Genomic DNA, 25,610 nt, shown 5'->3' with positions numbered 1-25,610 from the left:
AATAATTAATATTTGTCATGCTGGAAATAATTGTGGTAGCAGGGAATGTCTGCACCAAAGTATTGTTGGCAAGAGAGACTGCACATTGATATAATTTTAAAAAGGGCGGGAGAGACCGCGTACGGATACATTTTAAGAAAAGAGCGTGAAAAACTGCACCAGAAAGCATTGTTGGCAGGAGAGACCGCACTTTAGCGTTCGTAGGAAGTTAGTAGTAAGCGAGATGTGAAGCGAGTCGGTAGCAGGTCTGAAGCGAGAAGTTGAGAGGAGCGGTGTGCCTGCCAACCACTAGCTATTATTTACGAGAGATTATAAACGGATGTACAGAGACAGCAGCTAACTATTATCGTAAGAGGAACTAATATTATGGAATTATTTTCTTTGAGAAACTCAAGACTACTGAAGGTATGTTTGCGCATTGCTAGTTGTAAGATTATTGTAAAAAGTAAGTCCCATTTGAAGGTTGTAAAATAATTTCATTCAGAATATAATTAATTTTTGCCAGCAATATTGCATGACTGATTATAATCCATCTCAAAAACCATCAACATACAACTTCGCAAAATTTTATTGTTGTCAAGAAAAAGTTTAACTATGAATTACGTAACTTCAGTCAATTTAATTAAAGAATAACGTCAGCTTTGCTATTAAAGAATAACGTCAGCTTTCGTAATAAATACAGCCACTTATTATGACAGCCCACCAGCAGCTAATAGAGTATAGTAAAACAGAGTAAGTATATTCATGCCGCAGTTCGATGTAGCAGTCAGATGGCGATCTAGTAACAGAAAAAAAGGTAAGGAACAGTTACGGGTTATTGCAGGTAACGACTGAGGGCAACGACGACGACTCGTTCTATGTTTCGTCGAAATAATCAGAAAATAACTTTTAATAAGCAGCATTTAAATTTGTATGCGAAGATTGAGAAAGATAATTAATTCCAAAGGGAAGATTTCATTTGTTATTATTCAGCAACAGGTAGAAATCCTAAGGGAAGGTTGCATAGGTTATTGCAGAAGGGAAGGTTGCGTAACAAGAGAGATATAGAGGAGACGGGAAGGTTTCAATGGCCCTTTTTAAATACAAGCATATTTTAATTTAACTATCTCGTTTTCAGTTAATGTTCTGGCTCCGACAGACAAGCAGAATTTTCATGGCTTTACTGGTGGCGTTTAAAACGCATGTCGCAGCAGAATGGTGCAGTTTAATAAAATGAGAAAGTAGCTAGTCCGCGTGTCGCAGCATTATCTTGCGCACTTGTTCGTAATTACCGTTCCACAACCTGGTCACGTGAATTTGTATTCAGGGGTCAAGTCGACAATAAGGGCAATCATGCGGCCCTTCTGCCCGTGGCACGTTCATTAAGCCAGTGTTTCGATTAGGTTGGCTGAGCCAATAGCGACGCGACGCCTGCCTGTAGCGGATTCATCAGCGCCCTCGCCGCAAGACGATCACGTAGCGCCGTGGAGGGGCCCTGCCGGCACCTCAAGAGCGCTAACGAAGCGGAGCCGAGCTGCGGCCGCCGAGGCGCCACAAAGCGCCTCAGTGGTGGTCCCAGAGGGCGAAAGCCAGCATCTCAAGAGCACCAGAAAATGTCTCTCGTGGAATTACAGGGTCGCCGAGTGAACAAAATGAGGAGTTGTATCCAGCTATGAGTGCGAATTCCGAAGGGGCCTCACGCAAGTGAAAGTGTTCACTGACGGCGGTTTGTCCTGCGAAAATACACGGACGATTGCTTCCAAAACACTCGAGTTCATTAGTATAGCAACTGTGCTGTGTAATTACGTAAGGTATTTCAAACCTAAATTTAAGATCATGCCATCTGAAAGCGAGAGGCTGAAAGATGTATTGGGAAAAATTTGAATCTAACTGTGCTGCTGTAAACTGGAGGATACCACAGGGTGCTGCCCTGGATCCTATAGCTTTCTTGATATACGCTGAAGCGCCAAAGAAACTGGTATAGGCATGCTTATTCAAATACAGGCAGAATACGGCACTGCGGTCGGAAACGCCCATATAAGACAACAAGTGTCCGGCGCAGTTGTTAGTTCTGTTTCTGCTGCTGTAACGGCAGGTTTTCAAGTTTTAAGCGAGGGATGGGACACAACATCACCGAGGTACCAATGAAGTGAGGATTTTCCAGTACGACCATTTCACTAGTGTACCGTGAATATCAAGGATCCGGTAAAACATCAAATTTCCGACATCGCTGAGGCCGGAAAAAGATCCTGCAAGAACGGGACCAACGAAGACTGAAGAGGATATTTCAACGTGATAGAAGTACACCCCTTCCACAAATTTCTGCAGATTTCAGTGCTGGGCCATCAACAAGTGTCAGTGTGCGAACCATTCAACGAAACATCTTCGATATGGGCTTTCGGACCCGAAGGCCCAATCGTGTACCTTTGTTGACTCCACGACACAAATATTTACTCCTCGCCTGGGCTGTTGATGACTGGAAACATGTTACGTGGTTGGACGAGTCTCGTTTCAAATTGTATGGAGTGGATGGACGTATACTAGTATGGAGACAACGTCATAAATCCATGGACCCTGGTCGGCCCGGTATCCGGCGCTACAGTTTGGAACCACGCGACCGCTACGGTTGCAGGTCCGATTCCTGCCTCGGGCATGGATGCGTGTGGTGTCCTTAGGTTAGTTAGGTTTAAGTAGTTCTAAGTTCTAGGGGACTGATGACCTCAGCAGTTAAGTCCCATAGTGCTCAGAGCCATTTGAATCATGGACCCTGCAGGTCAGCAGGGGACTGTTCAAGCTGGTGGAGGCTCTGTGTTGGTGTGAGCGTGTGCGGTTGGAGTGATATGGGAGGCCTGATATGTCTAGACACGACTCTCACAAGTGACACGTGCATAAGCATTCTGTCTGATCACCTGCACCCATTCATGACCATTGTGTATTCCGACGGACTTGGAAGACTGAAGGAATTTGCAAATGGTAGATAATTAAGGAAATGGGTCAATAATAAGCATCCACATCTACATCAACAGGGATACTCTGCAAATCACATTCAAGTGCCTGGCAGAGGGTTCATCGAACCACCTTGACAATTCCACAATTCATATCTGGTAAGGATCCCACACCGCGCAGCAGTATTCTTAAAGAATACGGACAAGCGTTGTGTAGGCAGTCTCCTCAGTAGGTCTGCTACATTTTCTAAATGTCCTGCCAATAAAACTCAGTCTTTGGTTAGCCTTCCCCACAACATTTTCTGTGTGTTCCTTCCAATTTAAGTTGTTCGTAATTGTAATACCTAGGTATATGGTTCAATTTACGGCTCTTAGATTAGGCTGATTTATCGTGTAACCGAAGTTTGAAGAGTTTCTTTTAGCTCTCATCTGGATGGCCTCACACTTTTCGTGATTTAGGGTCAACTGTCACTTTTCGCACCATTCAGATATATTTTTCTAAATCGTTTTGCAGTTTGTTTTGATCTTCTGATGACTTTGTTAGTCGATAAACGACAGCGTTATCTGCAAACAACCGAAGACGGCTGAGCAAATGGCCTATAACAGTACCTTGAGGAACGACAGAAATCACTTCTGCTTTACTCGTTGACTTTCCGTCAGTTACTACGAACTGTGACCTCTCTGACAGGAAATCGCAAATCCAGTCACATAACTGAGACGACATTCCATAAGCACGCAATTTGACTACTAGCCGCTTGTGTGGAACAGTGTCAAAAGCCTTCCGGAAATCCAGAAATACGAAATCGATCTGAAATCCTTTGTCAATAGCACTCAACACTTCATGTGAATAAAGAGCTAATTGCGTTTCACATGAACGATGTTTTCTAAATCCATGTTGACTGTGTGTTCAAAAACGATCAAATGTTTTTGAAATCTCATGGGACTTAACTGCTATGGTCATCAGTCCCTAAGCTTACACACTACTTAACCTAAATTATCCTAAGGACAAACACACACACACCCTTGCCCGAGGGAGGACTCGAACCTCCGCCGGGTCCAGCCTGACTGTGTGTCAATAGTTTTCTTCGAGGTAGTTCATAATGCTCGAACATAATATACGTTCTAAAATCCTGCTGCATATCGACGTTAACGATATGGGCCTGCAATTAAATAGATTACTCCTACTACCTTTCTTGAATATTGGTGTGACCTGCGCAACTTTCCAGTCTTTGGATACGGATCTTTCGTCGAGCGAATGGTTGTATATGATTGTTAAGTACGGAGCTAGTGCATCAGCGTACTCTGAAAGGAACCTAATTGGTATACAGTCTGGACCAGAAGACTTGCTTTTATTAAGTGATTTAAGTTGCTTCACTGCTCCGAAGATATTTACTTCTACGTTACTCATGTTGGCAGCTGTTCTCGATTCGAATTCTGGAATATTTACTTCGTCTTCTTTTGTGTAGGCGTTTTGGAAGGCTGTTCAAAAATGGCTCTGACTTAACTTCTGAGGTCATCAGTCCCCCAGAACTTAGAACTACTTAAACCTAACGAACCTAAGGACATCACACACATCAATGCCCGAGGCAGAATTCGAACCTGCAACCGTAGCGGTCGCGCGATTCAAGACTGATGCGCCTAGAACCGCTCGGCCACTCCGGCCGGCTCGGAAGGCTGTGGTTAGTAACATGCTTTGGCAGTACTGTCTTCGATAGTAAATCCATTGCTATCGCGCTGAGAAGGCATTAATTGTTTCTTGCCGCTAATATACTTCACATACGACCAGAATCTCTCTGGTTTTTCTGCCAGGTCTGGAGACAAGGTTTCGCTGTGGAAACTGCCAGTCTTGGAGATTTTGCATCTGTTTAAATTTGGCATGTTTGTTTCGTTGTTTCTGCAACAGTGTTCTAACCCGTTTTGTGTACCAAGGAGGATCAGCTTTGTCGTTTGTTAATTTATTTGGTATAAATCTCTCAACTGCGGCTGATACTATTTCTTTGAATTTAAGCCACACCTCGTCTACACTTATATTATTAATTTGAAATCAGTGGAGTTTGTCTCTCAGGAAGGCGTCAAGTGAATTTTTATCTGTTTTTTTGAATAGGTTTATTTTTCGCTTATTTTTCGAGGATTTGGGGATTACAATATTCAATCTCGCTAAGACAACTCTGTGTTCACTAATCCCTGAATCGGTTTTGATGCTTGTTATTAACTTAGGATTATTTGTTGCTAAGAGGTCAAGTGTGTTTTCACAACCGTCTACTATTCGCATGGGTTCATGAGCTAACTGTTCGAAATAATTTTCAGAGAATGCGCTTAGTACAATTTCAGATGATATTTTCTGCGTACCTCCAGAATTAAACGTGTATTTTCGCCAACATATCGACGGTAAATTAAAGTCACCACCAACTGTTACCGTATGAGTCAGGTATGTGTTTGAAATCCAACTCAAGCTTTCTTTGAACCTTTCAGCAACTGTATCATCTGAATTGGGAGGTCAGTAAAAGGATCCAATTATTATTTTGTTCTGGTTGCCAAGCAGAAAGAACCAGAGGTTTCTCAGAGTTTCAGAGGGGTCATAAGGCAATTACTGATTAAAACAGGCCGGCCAGTGTGGCCGAGCGGTTCTAGACGCTTCAGTCCAGAACCGCGCGACCGCTACAGTCGCAGGTTCGAATCCTGCCTTGGGCATGGGTGTGTGTGGTGTCCTTAGGTTAGTTAGGTTTAAGTAGTTCTAAGTTCTAGGGGACTGATGACCTCAGATGTTAAGTCCCATAGTGCTCAGAGCCATTTGAACCATTTGACTAAAACAGAGGAAAAGAGTTCAGTAGAAGTGTTGTGTACATAGTTCAGCGTAGTCAGCGCGTACACAACTTTCCCACTAGAGCGCGCCCCGCTAAGCACAACAGCACATCCACAGCGCTCGTCCGTCTCCGCACTACGAGATGGCGCTGCCTTAGAGACGGACCAAATTCTGCTTCCGCCGGCCCACATATTAATATGTAACGCAACCAATGAGATTGCTGCTAACGTAGAACCTTTTCTCCTCACGGATCACACTCGCGCAGTGATACTTGAATGCACGAGGTATTATAACAAGTGTACAGACCTCCAATTAGTTTGCATTAGTCTGCACCAGTCTATAGTCAAGTTTCAGTCTGCACCTAATAAGATTACCTTATTCCCGTACATAGCCATGGAGATAAATGTATAGACACTTTTTTCAAGTATCAGAGATATATGTGAGAATAAGATTAATCTACCAATACCAAAGGAACTTCAGATTGTCAATTGTAAATAGCACCCAGAATCAAGTTAAGTAATTTTATGCTTTTTATTATTTTAATAAATGTGTGTGAAAATTAATCAAGTTCTCTTTAAAGTTGGTCACCGTCAATCTGCTACTCTAAGCGTGCAAGTGGCATTTCTATCGTCTGACCTAATGGCAGAAGATAAACACACCACGATAAGACCACGAGACATATTGCTGACACTCGCCTACTTCGTTAGAGTGACAAGTCAAATAATCTGATGGAGTGTGTACCGAAGGTCTTACAGTATGCACACCACAAGAAGATAAATGGGTAGCTGTACGAGGTGAAATAGTGAAGACAGAGCTGAGAATCGGAAGAGGCAGCTTTGTGAGGTGAAATAGTGAAGGCAGCAGGCGATCGAAAAGGTACGTTGCACAGCAGAACTGTTCGATGTGGGAGGACCGAAAATTTCTGAACTCACTGGTCGAATATTTTGTCAACAGCAAGGCCCATGTGTCAACAGCCGCAGCGTGTGCCGTAATCGAGTGCGTTCTGCGAGCAGACCGACAGAGCAGCAAGCTCAGCAAGGCTGTGTGTGACTGTGAGCGATTTACGAGGAACTGGGCGACAGGAAGAGACTAGATGAGCCCCGAAGCGCCTTTGTAATGTTACACAAAAAAAGCTATTGGATGTTTTTTTTTTAGAAGTGTTGTTGTTTTTGTGGTCTTCAGTCCTGAGACTGGTTTGATGTAGCTCTCCATGCTACTCTATCCTGTGCAAGCTTCTTCATCTCCCAGTACCTACTGCAACCTAAATCCTTCTGAATCTGCTTAGTATATTCATCTCTTGGTCTCCCTCCACGATTTTTACCATCCGCGCTGCCCTCCAATACTAAATTGGTGATCCCTTGATGTCTCAGAACATGTCCTACCAACCGATCCCTTCTTCTAGTCAAGTTGTGCCACAAAATCCTCTTCTCCTCAATTCTATTCAATACCTCCTCATTAGTTATGTGACCTAACCATCTAATCTTCAGCATTCTTCTGTAGCACCACATTTCGAAAGCTTCTATTCTCTTCTTGTCCAAACTATTTATCGTCCATGTTTCACTTCCATACATGGATACACTCCATACAAATACTTTCAGAAACGACTTCCTGACACTTAAATCTATACTCGATGTTAACAAATTTCTGTTCTTAAGAACGCTTTCCTTGGCATTGCCAGTCTACATTTTATATCCTCTCTACTTCGATCATCATGAGTTATTTATCTCTCCAAATAGCAAAACTCCTTTACTACTTTAAGTGTCTCATTTCCTAATCTAAATCCCTCAGCATCACCTGGGTTAATTCGACTACATTCCATTATTCTCGTTTTGCTTTTGTTGATGTTCATCTTATACCCTCCTTTCAAGACACTGTCCATTCCGTTCAATTGCTCTTCCAAGTGCTTTGCTTTTTCTTACAGAATTACAATGTCATCGGCGAACCTCAAAGTTTTTATTTCTTCTCCACTGATTTTAATACCTACTCCGAATTTTTATTTTGTTTCCTTTACTGCTTGCTCAATATACAGATTGAATAACATCGGGAAGAGGCTACAACCCTGTCTCACTCCCTTCCCAACCACTACTTCCCTTTCATGTCCCTCGACTCTTATAACCGCCATCTGGTTTCTGTACAAATTGTAAATTGCCTTTAACTCCCTGTTTTACCCCTACCACCTTTAGAATTTCAAAGAGAGTATTCCAGTCAACATTGTCAAAGGCTTTCTCTAAGTCTACAAATGCTAGAAACGTAGGTTTGCCTTTCCTTAACCTTCTTCTAAGATAAGTCTAGGGTCAGTATTGCCTCACGTGTGACGCAACAAATAAATCATTAATCAAATGTAACAGTTGGGGAGACTGATGACGGCTAGTAATAAAAGAGGACAGTTCGGTCATTGCGAATGACGTCTAGTAGTAAAACACTTTCGGCGACCATAATATATACGCCAGCTGACGGGGCCAATGCTTTCGGTAAGTAAGATTCTCTTATTACTGTTTGTGTACGATTGTTCCGGTTGTGCGGTATATCTCCACCACACTGTTGGGCGCCTGCATGAGCTGCTAGTAGACATCTTCGAGACACCAACAACAACTGCCGCTGATGAGTTGATGAGGTACTGAGTGCTCTAACGTCGCAGCCGCCGATCCACCACCGGCTAGCTGAAGGGCGGGTCAGGCTCGGCAAAGGGCTCGACAACGCATCAACGGCGTTTCCTGTTGGGCAACAGCACCGGTCCTCATGACAGCCAACAACACGGCAATATGCAGTTGCTGGTAGGACTACAGCGTCTGGCATCACAGCATCCACCTACACCACAACGCCCTGGTGAGAAAAGAGGCGAGGTGTGGAGGAACCGAGTACTCCCGCATCCAGCCAGAAGTCAGACAGGGGACCGCAACAGCAGATGATCGTGAGGATCCACACCAGGGCCCAGCAGAGGACAGAAGACGCTGTCTGGCTTGTGAAACTACTAAATAAACATGTCTTATTAATGATTCTTCTATTACTGAGTCTGCCGACGCGTCAAGTAACCTTTCATGACCATCCTCAACACAGTAGGGGCATTAGCCGGGCGTGCAGACGCCTCACAAGATTGCTTCGAATACACTTGTGTGATCAGTCCTAGAGTCCTTTAGTGTGACCAGAGTGTCCGTCGTTACCGTAAAATTGCGTAAGGCGTTTCAAACCGAGATGTAATGTCACGGCCGAAATGGTCGAGCGGTTCTAGGGGCTACAGTCTGGAACCGCGCGACTGTTACGGTCACAGGTTCGAATCTTACCTCACGCCTGGATGTGTGTGATGTCCTTAGATTAGTGAGGTTTAAGTAGTTCTAAGTTCTAGGGGACTGGTGACCTCAGAAGTTAAGTCCCATAGTGCTCAGAGCCATCTGACCCAATTTGTAATCTCACGCCAACTGTGAGCGAGACGCTGAAAGTATTGCTGACGTCCTCGATGTGAGTATTAGTAAATCAGTCGATGGCTGCCCAGGTGTGAGAGGCTACACGTACTCCCTTCTGGGCAGCATTGTTGGTGCCATCCTATAAATCTAAACGCTTCCCCATCTTCCTATTAGGAGATCTTCTTAACGAGTTGTGGTAGTCATAGGTTTGTGCCAGCTGCATTCCTCGCCTGCTAGCAGAAAACCGTGAGGATCAATGAAGGATGTACTTCGCGGGAAGCAGTATATGGGTGGTGGGAATGTTACTAATGCAGCAAGACGTTTATTCTGACGTCGACCATCAGAGTGATACCATGAGAGCATAAGGACCCTCACGAAAAGGTATTGTCGCGTTGAACAGAGATTATTTGAGAAATATATTTTGTAGTTGGGAATAATATTATGTGATGATGTATAGGACATAAAATCCCGTCTGATGCCTGCAATCCTCTCACGACTTTATTGCGATTGTACAGCATTGGTTGCCAATTTTTAATAATATGATGTGCTGAAATCCTGAATAAAACATCCTGTTTCCCAAAAAAAAAGAGTAAGATTTATTGAACACCCGTCGTATATAGATGTTAGATTTAAGCATTTCCATTTTATGATTAGTTTACTATATCTGAGTATTGAAAGCTGCAATCTTGTTTAAATATTTACAACTACATCCTATTATCATGAAAGTTAACATAGGCCATAAATTCACATTTTTGTGGTCAGTAGTAAATGCCTACATTAACTATTTATTCTTGGTACGTATAAAAATTACGAAAAAATTGTTAATGCTACAACTACTTCTGCCATTACAAAACTACTTTAAGCCCTTAACTAATTATCCAACTACGTAGTAAAGTCTTGAGGAAGTAAGGCTGTGAGGACGTGCCGGGAGTCGTGCGTTGGTAGCTCAGCTGGTAGAGCACTTGTCCGCCAAAGGTAAATTTGCCTTTAACGAGGCAGCAGTGGCGACGTGCTGTTTGCGCCCTCGCCGCGGAGTGAGCGCTCGTGTTTATTTACCCAGTACTGGGCTGTTCGCGAGCGCCGGCTTAAGTATATAGATCAGAATGGTGAACCAATAAAGCAAATCGACACTCAAATTTACATTACAAGACACATTTGCACAACCAAAAGCACTTGAAGTAGAACGCTTTTTACGAGAAGAATTGAAAATACCGGAGGCCGGTATCATCGGTATACATTTATACATTGTGAGCAGTATAGTTTATGTCAAGATCATCAAGGATGCAACAGGTGAACGGGTCCTTCGGGAAACAAAATAGGGCCTCCGCTACTGCCACGCAGATGGCAGTATGGGTACTCTGGACGTCGATCGTGCTGGTTTGGGATCCCGCACGATCAGGATATTACACTTCCATTTGAACTCCCATCAGAAGAATTCGAGTCAGCTCTTCGCCCCTACGGCATGATATATAGCAATATCGCAGAAAAATGGACGCAGTTTCGAACATGCCCTGTCCTGAATGGAGTCCGACAGAATCGAACTGAAGTTAAAAAAAATGTCCCCTCATATCTCTATATCGGCGGTTGCCTTGCCATCGACATTTACGACGGAGAACCAAGAACATGTTCCGGATGTGAGAAGGAGAGCCACTTCCGATCAGAATGGGTCCAATGCCGGGTCACACAACTATCACCTGCAGACAAGGAGTTGCTGTCGTAGCCGATGCTTCTTCCGGCGACTTACGTTGCCGCCCTCACGACTGCTCCCGCTTCACCGTGTTCACCGGAACTCCCTGATGACCCAACGCAGCATCCTCCAATGTGTCGGGATGATGAAACATCCGTTTTACGTGTAGAGGACTCCACTCCGACAGCGCCACCTCTGTCGAAGGATGACGGTCTCCATGACGATAAATTGGTGATAGACTCGTTCATCGTGCCAACTGCGGCCTCTGTGCCAGAGCTTCACTGTCTTCTTCTGACATAGAAGGGCATACCAGAGAGCAATGATCCTCAAAGCGCCGTCAGCAGAGGTGCAACTTCAGAAGTGGCTGAGGTCCAGCGCCGGAGGAGGTGGAATCCATCCGCAATAACGATGCTCCCACAGAGGCACTCACCGCCGAGTGCAACGTGGGAACACAGAATGGGAATGAGAAAGTTCCTTTTGTGCCCACATCTGAACGAACAAACATCGATACGCGAGGTGGCCGCTGCCCTCACCATGCTGGAGTGCAGGCACTCATCCCGTATCCCAAGAAGACGATGGAAGATGGTTCTGCTCAGTAATCAACGGCATGGGGGGAGGATGATGACGTCACTCAAGTTACACCGACAAGGACCGCGCCGGTGGCGTCGGCACCTTAGCAACGTTTCCGGCCGAGGTGCTGGGGGTGACCATAGGTCACAATGCAGCTTGACAATCTATAGACATTTCCGACCTAATGAATAACTTGGCACCCGTGGTTTGACAACAAGCTTACCGTATCGCTACAATTAACCTCAGTATGACTGGAACAACGGTGAACATCCACCTGCTGCGAGAGATATTACGTGCGCTGGTTGTAGACTTTGCTTCATGGAAGAAGTACGCCTCACGTCCCTCCCCGACTTCTATGACTGTGTGACATATGACACCTGGAGGTCGGACTGTCAGTGCTGCGGCGATACTAGTGCGTGACGGTATTGCAATCGAAGATGTGATTTACCTCTCCTCAGCCAGGGGGTGGCGATCAAGACGCTGGGCTTTCGTACTATTATCGTATATATTCCTCCGGGAAACGACAAACGCCGCGAAAGATTGCAGTTCTACTTGGAGGAAATCAACCTTCCCCCCCCCCTCCTTTTTCTTTCTTGGCCGCTACGATCACCTTATTTTCATCGGCGACTTTGTGTACGTCACCCCAAAGACCAGGTCTCTCACTTTTCAAATCGGACATTAGGGCGAGACGTCCATCTCATCGATACTTGGGAGAAAATGTCAGGTGACCGCCCCGGACACATATTTCTTACTTGTCACTCGGCCAGTCATCTTGCCGCATCTATGTCTCATATGATCATGTGCTGGGAGTGTTGAACGCCAAACGGGGACCACTTGCATTGTCCTAACATACAGGCGTCTTATGTACGATCCTTCATCGAGCAACAACGTGTATGGAGCAGACATGGTATGTGGAAGACGAATGTGGCACACCACCACGACCTGGAATGCCGTCAGATTATCGCCGCCTCGTTGGCAGACTGCCAAACGCGTCTTCCACGGTACCCTTCGACGTTGGCATGGTGGATTTAATGTGCAAAACCAGCGTTACGGCGGGCGCTAATACAATATGGAAAGGACATCGCTCATAGCATCATCATATTTTGGACTTCCATTACACGGTGCTTTGCGAACTTGCAAACCAACCGTCGCCACCAGACCGACAGATGGAAATCCGTCCAGTTAAAGCCAAAAATTGCCTCTTACACAGCCAGATTGGAAAGTGTCATCGTGCGCTCGCGGCGTCATGACCGTGCGGGTGGTGAAATCCAGTTTATGCACCAAGTCTTGCTTGATAGCCGTCAATGCGGACAACAGCTAATCATGGACCTCACTTTACCATATGGATGGTCGATCGCCAACCATTCAGTCAACCATTATGGAAGACATTGAAGATCATTATGGACATTCTACCAGGAGGAGAATGTAGAGGAGGGACAGGATAACATTCTGCAGCGTATGTCGCGCACCCTTGACGACACAGCAGCATCGTCGCTTTAAGCGGAGATTACGCAGGACGACATTGACGGCGCGCTAGAGAAGGGTGCCCTTATGAAGTAGCCCGGGCCGGATGGCCTGCCGCTCAAATTCTATTGCGCTTTTCGCACCCTGACATGTAGATCACTGTGTACCAAGAGCTGATGTCGCCCGGCTTTTGCGTGTCACATGTCTTCCGATAGACATGACTTCCAGTGGTCGATCGATCGAGGACTACCGTCCAACTACAATTTTAAGTTCTGACTATAAGATCTTTGCTCGGCTCCTGGCAGCGAGCATGAAGAAGGTCCTGCCACTAATCCTTTCAATGGAGCAATCGACACATGGAAGAGAGTCCAACACACAAACGGTGACAAGTGAATGTACGGATTGAAAGTTCTCGCCACATCCTATTGCCTCCTAGCCGCTGTGAACTTCGACCACACCTTTGACAGAACACCACAGGTTTCTCATCTCAGTTATAGCCCGCATGGCTGACTTCCTCGACGTAATTTTGCAACTTTCACGTGGAGCATCGTACCATGTACTGGTTAACGGACGTACGGTGGGTCCCTTGCCAATCTGGTGTTCATTTCGACAAGGATGATGCCCACTCTCCATTTTTTACGTGATCGCTGTGGAATCCATTATATGAGGGCTGAAACGCAGACTTCCGGGGATTGCGTTGAGGGGCCACATCTTCCACTGCAAAGTGTATGCTGCCGACCTTCTACTGCTGATCCACTCGTGATGAAGTGCTTGAATGAATTAAACGATGTGCATTGGCAGCGAGAAGCCACATGAATGTAACCACGTCGGAGGCGATGAATACCGGAAGTGGCGCCCCTCCCACTGGTGGATGCTATCAGATATGTGGGTATTAAACTTACACCAGAAGTTCATCGTGTGGTGTCACCGCCAGACACCACACTTGCTAGGTGGTAGCCTTTAAATCGGCCGCGGTCCGTTAGTATACGTCGGACCCGCGTTCGCCACTGTCAGTGATTTCAGACCGAGCGCCGCTACACGGCAGGTCTAGAGAGACTTCCTAGCACTCGCCCCAGTTGTACAGCCGACTTTGCTAGCGATGGTTCACTGACAAATTACGCTCTCATTTGCCGAGACGATAGTTAGCATAGCCTTCAGCTACGTCATTTGCTACGACCTAGCAAGGCGCCATTATCAATTGCTATTTATCTTGTGATGCATGTACCGTCAGACCGATGTTCACCAATTATGGATTAAAGTTAAGTATTCCAACAGCTACGTACTTTATTTGCTAGACTCAAATCCTTTAACTGTTTCAGACCTCACGTCAGCCTGCGTGAGCTTCAACGCGTGCCTTTCGGCTACCCGTCACTGTGGATTGGCTGTCTTGCAAGTCCACAACACATCGCATGGCTACCGTGAACTATAGACGTCTATTGCGGGTAGTACATACTTGGCCGCATGGGTCTCCTACAGTGTGTCCAGTACCTTAATGTTCACATGACATGCAAGTTGATTCCCATGGCACAGGTTCTCCCACTACCAACAGCGATCGCACGCGTACTACAGGCATCATTTGGATATTGCCTTACTGCTTCACAAAAGTCATAACACGCGAGCATAAAACTGTTCCAATATCCTACAACCGACCGACATCATAGATATAGGTCTACAATTTTGTGCGCTTGTTCGACGACCCTTCTTGAAACGGGAATAATCTTTGCATTATTCCAATTATTAGGAACGCTTCCCTCCTCCAGAGACGTACGGTGAGAAGAGAGGCAAATTCTTTCGCATACTGTATGTAGTATCGGACTGGTAGCCAGTCAGGTCCAGTGGTCTGTCCTCTGTTGCGCGATTTCCTTTGCTCTTCTATCCCTTGGTCACTTATTTCGTTATCCGTCTTTCTGTCGTTCGTGCGGCGGTTTAAAGGAGGAACTTGTAATCTTTCCCCCTTCTTTCCTTTTTCCATCTATTGTCCGTATTAAACAATGCCCAGTACAAGTAATAAATAAGCAATCTCTTTTACGAAGATTTGAGAGGAGCGAAGATTACAATAAACTTTCAAGTTTACTTGGCTTGTCATGTTGAGATGGCTCCAGTTCTTCTTGTCTAGGGGTCTGATTCTTGAAGCTGAAAATCTAAATTAGATCCTCATGGTTGCTTTCAACTAAATAAATTTGAAGATTATTATTGCAGAATTTTTTGACGTAAATATATTTTCCACTGATTTTCTCACACTTTAGTGTGTAACACAGTATTTTGATCTTCCACAGTAACAAAGCCGCACCTATTAGACTAAAATAGGTCCTGTCACGTCAGATGACGAATCTCGCACTCTGAGGAAATAACAACATTCCAAAGGGTTTACAATTTTTCTTAACAAAGGAATTCCAACTAGTTATGGTTACATTATTAATTTCTATTATTATCTCGTAAATGAATCCAGAAATAAACACAGTAAACAGTACAGGATTGCAAAATTAATAATAGAAATTTTAAGTGTGCAAATATTTCGTAATCTCAAAGGTTTCTAAAAAAAAATAATAATAATAATTTTAACTGCACATTCAGAACTAGAACTTATGGATTACAACATCGAAACTAAAATACTTTAGAGAGTAATTCCTTTTCATAAATTTTAGCTTTAAATATAGCGTATTGTGTATTAAATTATAAGAAAGTCTTCAGAAAAGCAACTGAGATAATATTAACCTGTCCAAAATTCGAAAAATAATACAGTTATCGACAACTACTGTTGAGGAAAAGTATTGCTAGAGAAGGATGTTCCGTTACAAACTACAGTGCGACAGTCCTCTGTGAAACAGTTTTGGAAAAAGTTTAATTTTTCGGCCTTTTCTGTGTCATCCTCCGTTTCAAAGTGATTATGTTCAAAGTGTGTCTGGACAGATGGCATCGCTCCGTTTACTGATTTAACACAAGAGGGTTTCCTGCCAGGTATTCGAAAAAGACTGTGAGATCATTACACTCTCATTAGTTTATGTCTCAGAATATTACGCATTACTTTTTCCCGCTTAACACACAAGAGGAATCGGACAGAAAACATTATTGGTAAGACGTATCCTCCGCCGTACATTATACAGTGACTTGCGGTGTACGCGTATAATACGCAGATATATCTGCACTTTTATTTCCGCCTAGTTTACTGCACCGAAGGGGAGGAATACGTCTTAGGTCGGCGCCGCGACGTGAGCCCAAAGCACAGGCGAAGGCTGCGCTAGCGGTGCGCTACGCGCGACAACAGGTTGCTGCAGACTGCCTGGCACCGCTGACGTCACGGGCCGGCGCCACGCCGCAGATACCAGACTTGTGGTGCCCGCCCACAACACACTCCCCTGCAATCAGTCACGTCCTGGCAGCCAAGTTGCCAGCTGCCTAGCAATGCGGTGCTGAACGGCGCTTCGGCTAGAAGCGGCATTTTTTGCTCACGCGGACGGAGGAGGCTAGCTTGTGTCATTAGTGATGGAAAGGCACACGGACAACAATAGGATGGAATTCGTTTGTATCCTTTCGAAAGGAACCATACACTCATCGGCTGTAAGCGGCTTAGGAAAATCACAGAGAACATAAATCTGAATAACTTTGTTTTCAATCATGATGACCAATGTTTCTTGAAAGTCAGCAAATGTGTCAATATGATTTAAATAATAAAATATATTTCACCAGTTTCGATTTTTCATGCATAGTACGACGCTTTTCAGTAATATATTCCCAGGATGAACTGTTTACAGTGGCATTTTCTGTCATGTCTGTGACTATCTTTTCTTATTTTCGCCGCAGTCGTTTTTTATGCTTTTACTGATGTATGATGCATGTCGAAAACATGGCTGTTTAAAATTTTCCTCTCGTATAACTACTTTAGTTCTGTATTTGAGCAAACTAATTTTCGGTTGAGAATCCTTCAGCAATGGCATCTGTATCCCATTCTAACATTAATTTAGTTTGGAATTAGACCAAGCTCTTCGTTGAATTTGTCTAATTTGTTACTAGATGAAACAAATTTTAGCTATCATAGACTGTTGCGGTTTTTTATATATTGTCACATTCTGAGTCACTGTTATCTCCAAAGTGGCCATGTCACTTTCCATAATATTATTTTAATGCAAATACTAAGTAGGATGTATGAAGACCGACCGTATTTATGGATTTACTATAGCTATTGTGTGCAGAGGACACAAATGGTTCAAATGGCTCTGAGCACTATGGGACTTAACATCTGAGGTCATCAGTCACCTAGAACTTAGAAACTACTTAAACCTAACTAACCTAAGGACATCACACACATACATGCCCGAGGCAGGATTCGAACCTGCAACCGTAGCGGTCGCGCGGTTCCAGACTGGAACCGCTCGGCCACAGCGGCCAGCGCAGAGGACACTACTAGTTTGTCACTGTCAATTTTTTCTCCTCAGTTTTTGTCCAGCCCAAAAATTTTCGGATCCTTCGTTAAGCCCACTGTATGTGCTCTATGAAAATCGTGGAGTGTCTTAAAATCTTAATCTATGTGAATGAGTGTCCAAATTTTTTTAATGTGTTGCTATCGCTGGTTTGGTGAATTGTTTATATGTGTAACAGTTGATGCGTTAGGGGTATCTAATATGAAAGTTTTACATGTACAGCTACATGTACATAGATACTCCTCAAGGAACCATACGGTGCGTGGCAGAGGGTACCCTGTACTGCTGCTTGTCATTTTCCCCCCTCCTCGGAACGAGAGCGAGGGAAAAACCACTGTACACCTCCGAATGAGCCCAAATTTCTCATATCTTATTTTCGTGGTTCTTACGCACGTTTTATGTTGGCGGCTGTAGAATCGTTCTACAGTCAGCTACAAATGGCGGTCCTCTAAATTTTCTCAATAGTGTTTCTCGAAAGTAACGCCCCCTTCCCTCCAGGGATTCCCATTTGAGTTTTCGAAGCATCCCCATAATACTTACCTGATGCTCGAACCTACAGATAACAAATCTAGCTGACTGCCTCTGAATTGCTTCGATATCTTCGTTCAGTCCTACCTGGTACGGATCTCGAACACTTGAGCAGTACTCAAGAATAGGTCGCAACAGCGTCCCATATGCAGCCTCCTTTACAGATGAACCACTCTTTCCTAAAATTCTCCAAATAAACCTAAGTCGACAATATGCCTTCCCTACCACAGTTTTCACATGCTCATTCCACTTCATATTCCTGTCAGTCAGTCCTCTGTAATATCTTGATCGAGTTTCACTTGTGATTCTGTATATTTCTAAATCAAACTTTTTTATATTTTAATGAGCGAACCTATTTCTGGTCCTGTTTGTTGTATGTGGAGGAAATTACTTTCACTTTATGTACGTATACTTCAGTGTCTTGTATAATCCTGGGGCACATGACGACATTTTTGAAAGGAACTCAACATGGATCACAGGAAGCACCGATAGAGTGGAACGCAGCTTACGCTGTTTGTGAATAAGGTCCAGAAGGAAGCACAGTTCGAAACTAAGGTTTACATCATGGTCCTTACAACCAGAAAGCATTTGATATAGTACCACAAAAATTTCCAGTAAAGAAACATCTTGTATAAGGAATATCTGGACAGACAATCAGACCAATTGAAGGATTTTAAATAAGCAAGGCTCAGTAACATTCTTAAAATGGTAGTATCACCCGAAACTGAAACAGCGTCAGGCATATGTCAAGGTAGTGCGACGGGAAAATAACTATTCCCAATAGAACTTTTGTAATGACTTGGAGGATAATTTCTGTAGCCTTCTGAAGAAGACCGGTGTCTGTTAAAAAGTTTTAATAATTGTCTCAAAACACAGAGAAATGTAATTTATAGAAAATAGACGAAAAATTCCAATGAATTTTGACTAAGAGCTTGGTGATCCTTCACTGAATTCATCCATACTGTCCATGTATCTAGGAATAGATCTCTGGAGCGATTTAAATTGTAACAGCTACATTAATCTTTCCGTGAAGGTAGCAAGTATCAGACTGTGACTCATTTAATCGATAACAAAGAACTTTAATTCACGCATGATGATGCTACTTGCAAAACCCTCTTACTAAATTGACTTAAAGGAAAATATAGAAAATATTCAATGAAGGACTGCAAGATTCGCAACGGCTTTTCTCAGTCAGCTTTATTCACAGAAATGCTTATATAACTGCAGTGCAAGACATCACAAGGAAGGCGTTGTGCCTTTCTAATATCTTTAATAACTAAATTTCTAGGGTTTACGCTCTAAAATCAGTCAAGGAAAACACTTTCTCTAACATTCACCTTGAGTAACTACCACGACGCTGTAATTATATAAATTCGGGAAACTACGCTATTTCTTGTCCGTAACATTCGCGAATGGAGTATTGTTGTTGTGGTCATCAGTCCTGAGACTGATTTGATGCAGCTCTCCCTGCTACTTTATCCTGTGCAAGCTTCTTCATCTCCCAGTACCTACTGCAACCTACATCCTTCTGAATCTGTTTTGTGTATTCATCTCTTCGTCTCCCTCTACGATTTTTACCCTCCAGGCTGCCCTCCAATGCTAAATTTGTGATCCCTTGATGCCTGAGAACATGTCCTACCAACTGGTCCCTTCTTCTTGTCAAGTTGTGCAACAAACTCCTCTTCTCCGAAATTCTATTCAATACCTCCTCATTAGTTATGTGATCTACCCATCTGATCTTCAGCATTCTTCTGTAGCACCACATTTCGAAAGCTTCTATTCTCTTCTTGTCCAAACTATTTATCGTCCATGTTTCACTTCCATACATAGCCACACTCCATACAAATACTTTCAGAAACGACTTCCTGATACTTAAATCTATACTCGATCTGAAAAAATTTCTGTTCTTCAGAAATGCTTTCCTTTCCATAGCCAGTCTACATTTTATATCTTCTCTACTTCGACCATCATTAGTTATTTTGCTCCCCTAATAGCAAAACTGCTTTACTACTTTAAGTGTCTCGTTTTCTAATCTAATTCCATCGGCATCACCCGACTTAATTCGACTAAATTCCATTATCCTCGTTTTGCTTTTGTTGATGTTCATCTTATATCCTCCGTTCGAGACACTGTCCATTCCGTTCAAGTGCTCTTCCAAGTCCTTTGCTGCCTCTGACAGAATTACAATGTCATCGGCGAACCTCAAAGTTTTTATTTCTTCTCCATGGATTTTAATACCTACTCCGAAATTTTCTTTTGTTTCCTTTACTGCTTGCTCAATAGAGTAGGAAATGGAATAGAGTGAGATCTCGAGGGAGGGGGGAGGGATGGGAGGGGAGAGGTGTTGCTAATACGAGACAGCCATGTTGTGGATTCCATCGCCAACCCCAGATTTCTAGTTCGTTGAATAACTCGTTTATAATCTTGTTCTTTCATACGGAAAGAAAATGAGACAGCCGGCTGCATTTCATGTGTTCTCCCCTCAGTCTAGTTCGCTCCTTCCAACCGCATACAGACACGCGTGACGCGAAGCCGCAGACCGTGCAGTAAAGTACGCGCTTCATTTTGTTTGTTGCGGAGGCGTGGCGCAGCGCGCCTGCTGAAATGCATCATTCATGAGGCCGGCGGTCGAGGCGATCTCAGCATTCAGATGAAACTCTTAGGGCTGAGGGGCGCGCTCGGCGGACCTTAATTGAGTTATCGACACGGCGGCCGCGATATTTGCGCGTTCGCTCTTGACAACACCACCAACACCGCCTCCACTCTGCACTGCGGCCCGAGGCGCGTCCGGCGTCCCGGTTAGCAGAATGCAATTATCGCCGACACACTCTGATCAATACAGCACCGGAGACGAGGCGGGACGAGCTGAGCTGAGCTGAGCTGAGGTGAAAGACGTTCCGTCGCGACCACTCAGGCGCGTTTCGTGGCGGCCGGCGAGCGACGTGGGGGCGTCCGAAGCTTGCCTGTAGCCGCGGATGTGACGCGAATGTTTCACCACCCGCGGATGCCTGGGGTTCTTATTAAAAACCATGAACGTGTTGTTGCTGTTGTTTGTTGGGACTGGACAGCGCAAAACTGTACTGAATAATGACAATGCTGTAATCCTGTTACTCCATTTAGAAGTGAACCTCAATCTTTGGGTTGCGGTTCTTGGGGGGAAAGAAACCAAACTGCGAGGTCATCGGTCTCATCGGATTAGGGAAGGACGGGGAAGGAAGCCGGCCGTGCCCTTTCAAAGGAACCATCCCGGCATTTGCGTGGAGCGATTTAGGGAAATCACGGGAAACCTAAATCAGGATGGCAGGTCGCGGGATTGAACCGTCGTCCTCCTTCATGCGAGTCCAATGTGCTAACCACTGCGCCACCTCGCTCGGTAACCTCAATCTGTCTTCTTTCTTAATAATACATAAAATTCTCGTGTCACAGTGTTAGTTGCCGTAGTCCTCCGAAACGGTTCGATCGATTCTGATGAAATTTTGCATGTATATCTGGTAGGTCTGAGAATCGGTCGCAATCTATTTTTCATTCCCCTTAATAGATAGGGGTGGTCCACCCGAAATTTTTTTTTCTTATTTTTTGGACAGAACTTTTCATCTTTAATTTTTTATGATCTGGCATTAAAAAATACACTCCACCCTAAATTTTCACCCTTCTACCACCAACCCCTATTTTTAATAGCGATTTTAGTAATTTAATAATTTTCAACCCTGATCGATAACTGATCAGTTATGACTTGATCAGTTATCCCCGCCAAGTGTCTGCCGGTGATAGTCTCACTATTTGATAGATATGTAATTGAAGGAAACGTATCAAAAGCAACGACTCGAATATCCCTCTTTGAATCGTCGTAACAAGACCGAGAAGTTTAAATAGGTAGCACGCGTCATTCTTCAAACCAAAATTTGGCCTAGCGCACACGCATCGATTTTTATCGTACAGAAATATATCGTACGATGAAATTCCTTTAGTGGAACAAAGAAGTTCCTATACTCTCCTTTGTCCTCTAAGAGAATTTAATCGTCCAATTCTTTTACGTACGATAAAAATCGATGCGTGTGCGATTGGCCTTATTCATAATGCTGGCGAACACGTTTCGACACGAAATTGCCGCTATGTTTGTATGCTTATGGACGAGCCGTGTACCAGCTGCAATTGTAAAATCCGCGTGATCTACCGTAGAAACGCTAGAACTAATAGTGGCCAATGTACAATCAAAGAATAAATACATTATTACTATACTGCTTTTCATAATTGATTTATTCAATTTGTTCTATTTATCTGTATTTTGTACAGTGAACAATGCCAAAAATACGCAAAGGGACTTCTTTGGGCCGTCAAACACGTAAAGCTGCAGGTATGCGAAATACAAGAGCCCAAAGGACAGAAGGATAAATCCAGCAAGGTAATATTAATGCGCGTGTGAGCATGGCGCAATAGCGTCAAGCAGGATCAGACGATGCACGATTTGAACGGAATGAACGAATAATACGTTAGTTTTTTTTCTACCAAAATATTCCCTAGAGATAATTTATATGGCAAAACAACGTTTGCCGAGTCAGCTAAAGATTTTCAGAGGCGGAACGAAGTTCGGCGGGTATAGCAAGTGTTCATATAATTCTTGCTGCCACACCCGGAATTCTCCAGTTATTCATTTTGCCATTTTTCTATCGAAATGAAAACAAAAAATTAATTACATCTGTAGTGAGGTATCTAAAAATTTCATTTCCATGTGTTCGTAGGAACACCTCTGAAATTATGAAAAAAACTTTCAAAAAAATATACTGTCGGTGGGACAGCTGCTGTACGCTGGGCGCAGCTGCCTCACGAGTCTTCAACACGACCTTATAAACGTCTCTATGGCAGTGCCATTTCATAGTTGTCTATTATTTTCACTTACAGCCGTATGCGCTTCGCAGTTGAAAGCTGCCAAAGTTGCTGCCAGGGTCAGAAATTTCCTTAAGTTGACTTCACCCCATGAGTGTCTCAGTAGTAAAGACTAAACGTACTAAAACTTTGTGCGTAATGCGGGAATTTTTAACATATCTCATTGTTTATGACGTCATATCTTCTGAACTATGACAGGCAGGTAGATGGTTCTTTCCCCCATAGCGATTACAGTCCGACAATAAGTGGTATGTGTACCAAATTTGCCTGAAATCGGTCCAGTGGTTTAGAAGACCTGGAACACACATAAACAGAAATACACATCCATTTTTATAATAGCTATGAATCTTCAATCTGATTTCTGACTTGAAATATACCAGCAGACACTGGTTATGACCCATCAATAACGCAATTTATCTGTAAGTTTTAAGTTGCTAAGATGGTAAAACGCAAAACACAGAGAACTTAGATGGTAATCAATGTAGGCTTTCACGGCCGTTATTGTCTTCACTTAAAACTTCCGTGCTGATAGGCCGTGGTCGAAGTATAAAACTCTCTCCTGACGTTTCGTCTCCGACTGCGGGAGACATCCTCGGAGGTACAGCGGCGAACTGCAGTTCTCCTCTGTACCTCCGAGGATGTTTCCCGCAGTCAGGGGAGAGTTTTATACCTCGACCATGCCCTATCAGTCCGGAAGTTTTAAGTGAAGAAAAAATTAGATGGTGGTTACTTGGAATTAATACAACTGACATTAGTATTAGAACATCGACTGAAAACGCTATATTTCACCACTTCAAAGAGTCTTATAATTGGGCATCACAGGCTAAATACGTACGGAACAAATGTGTGTCATCTGAGGCCAACACTATCCAATAACCTGAAAGTGTTTAAGTGTTTGGTACAACCAATCATTTACGACGATGCCGTCTGCGTCGCCGTATATCTTGAAATACTGCATTTGTGACGGTTAGCGCCGGCCGAAGTGGCCGTGCGGTTAAAGGCGCAGCAGTCTGGAACCGCAAGACCGCTACGGTCGCAGGTTCGAATCCTGCCTCGGGCATGGATGTTTGTGATGTCCTTAGGTTAGTTAGGTTTAACTAGTTCTAAGTTCTAGGGGACTAATGACCTCAGCAGTTGAGTCCCATAGTGCTCAGAGCCATTTGAACCATTTGACGGTTAGCTTTCAACTAAAAAGTTCTTTCGGAAGATAATTTCAAGCGCTGTTAACGTATCCAAAGGGTGATTCCGTGATCCGTCATGATGCTACAAGATTTCAGTGCTGATGGAGTAGGGTAAATATATTGTTTTAAGTTATGTGACCCTGGGCCGGTAACGGAACTCGAAAGCTATAAACAAAAAGCGTTTCGACACCTCTGACAGTGAAATAAATGTACCGGTAGTGTTGTCGGTAAGGTTGTATCGTAGACAACATTCAGACGTGGTAGTATGGACCAAAGCAAGGAAAAAATGTCCAGTCAACATGGATTCTAAAATGCATTCCTTACGAGCTATGAGCACTGCCTCTAGTGTAATAGGGTAAAAGACATATCTACTTCAGCAACCTCTTTGATTTCATATTTCTGGCGGAAGGAATATGGGCCAAAACACGAAACAAATGTCCAGTGATCACGTAATCTAAATCGCATACCTTAAGAAATACGGACCCTTGTTCATTAGAAGAAATGTGTTCCACACTTTCGAAGATGAGCAAGTGCTGCTCATTATTCGTAAGGTGTGAATTACAACAGATTTTTCCCTTGTTTTCGTCCATACTACTATCATTGAAAATTTGCTACCTTAAAATCTTAACAACTGCAGTATCGGTGCATGTATTACACTGTCAGAGGTGTCAAAAATACTTTCCTCAGACTGATGCATTTACACTCCCCAGTCATCCCTAAAAGTTCATCATCACGGAATCTCTCTGTACATCTTTGTCACAGAGGGAATTGCAATATCAGTTAAAGAAGGCACCATCTAGCATATGACGATGGTTGAAAAGAGTGTCCCGTACACCCCGTCTGGCTCTCCTCATTACGAAAAGAAGAGAGGAAGTCGGCCAAACCACACACAGTGGCTTCACCTTGCTAGGCTTGGCTTATTCCCGCGAAAGGCAACCAGGTTTCAAACTAGAGCGACAGAATGTTCCTACAAATAGCAGCTCTGAGTTCATCTGAGACGAGAGATTTCTCAAAAGGCCTAGGCAGCAGTAACAGCAGCTTCATTCCCCGACGCAAATGTCATGCACACTCATGATTTCCGCAGGCACCAGCCACGTGAAATTCAGCTTTCTTTGTTAGTTATGTAGACACAGAAATTAGTATAAAGAGGAGTTCAGCGTTATGCCGTTTCACTTGATTTACAGATAGCCTTCGAGCCTTATCGTCGCGTAGAGAAGTAAGAATACGTGCGTACAGTACATAAACATATTCAGCTATCTTCAAATGTACCCGTCGGGTAGACCGTTCGCTTGGTGCAAGTCTTTTGAGTTGACACCGCTTCGGCGACTTGCATGTCGATGAGGATGAGATGATGATTAAGACAACACAACACCCAGTTCCTAAGCGGAGAAAATCTCCGACCCAGCTGGGAGTCGAAACCGGGGCCCTTGGCATGAAATACCGTGGCGCTGACCACTCAGTTACCGGGGCGGACGCGGTATTTAATAATATAGCCCTAGCAGGGCTGCTGCGAACACGGCCGCAAAGTCTGTTATTTTAGTATTATATGTACAGGGTCTGTGTGTGACAGACCTGTACAAAGAAGGTGCAGACATATTTATGGAACATTCAAAAGAAAGATTAAGCTTTTCATGGACTATAAAGTAGCCTACTACTTGTGTAGGTTACAGCTGAGCGTGTCCAGAACAGTTTGCAAATCTCTCTCCACCGTCTGCTGTGGCCAAGAGGTAGTCACCTTACAAACGAAAAT

At 43.9% G+C, this 25,610-nt stretch overlaps 1 protein-coding gene across 1 annotated transcript in view; it reads right to left on the bottom strand.

Annotated features, from left to right (window-relative positions):
* The window catches only part of LOC126474674 (uncharacterized), a 258,186-nt gene that overhangs the window by 48,595 nt on the left and 183,981 nt on the right, over positions 1 to 25,610 (bottom strand). The gene's annotated exons all lie outside the window — the stretch shown is intronic.

Source organism: Schistocerca serialis, chromosome 4, assembly GCF_023864345.2.
Source record: "Schistocerca serialis cubense isolate TAMUIC-IGC-003099 chromosome 4, iqSchSeri2.2, whole genome shotgun sequence".
NCBI lineage: Eukaryota > Metazoa > Arthropoda > Insecta > Orthoptera > Acrididae > Schistocerca > Schistocerca serialis.
Note: the sequence above shows the minus strand (reverse complement) of the source record. Positions and strands in the feature narration are given on the sequence as shown.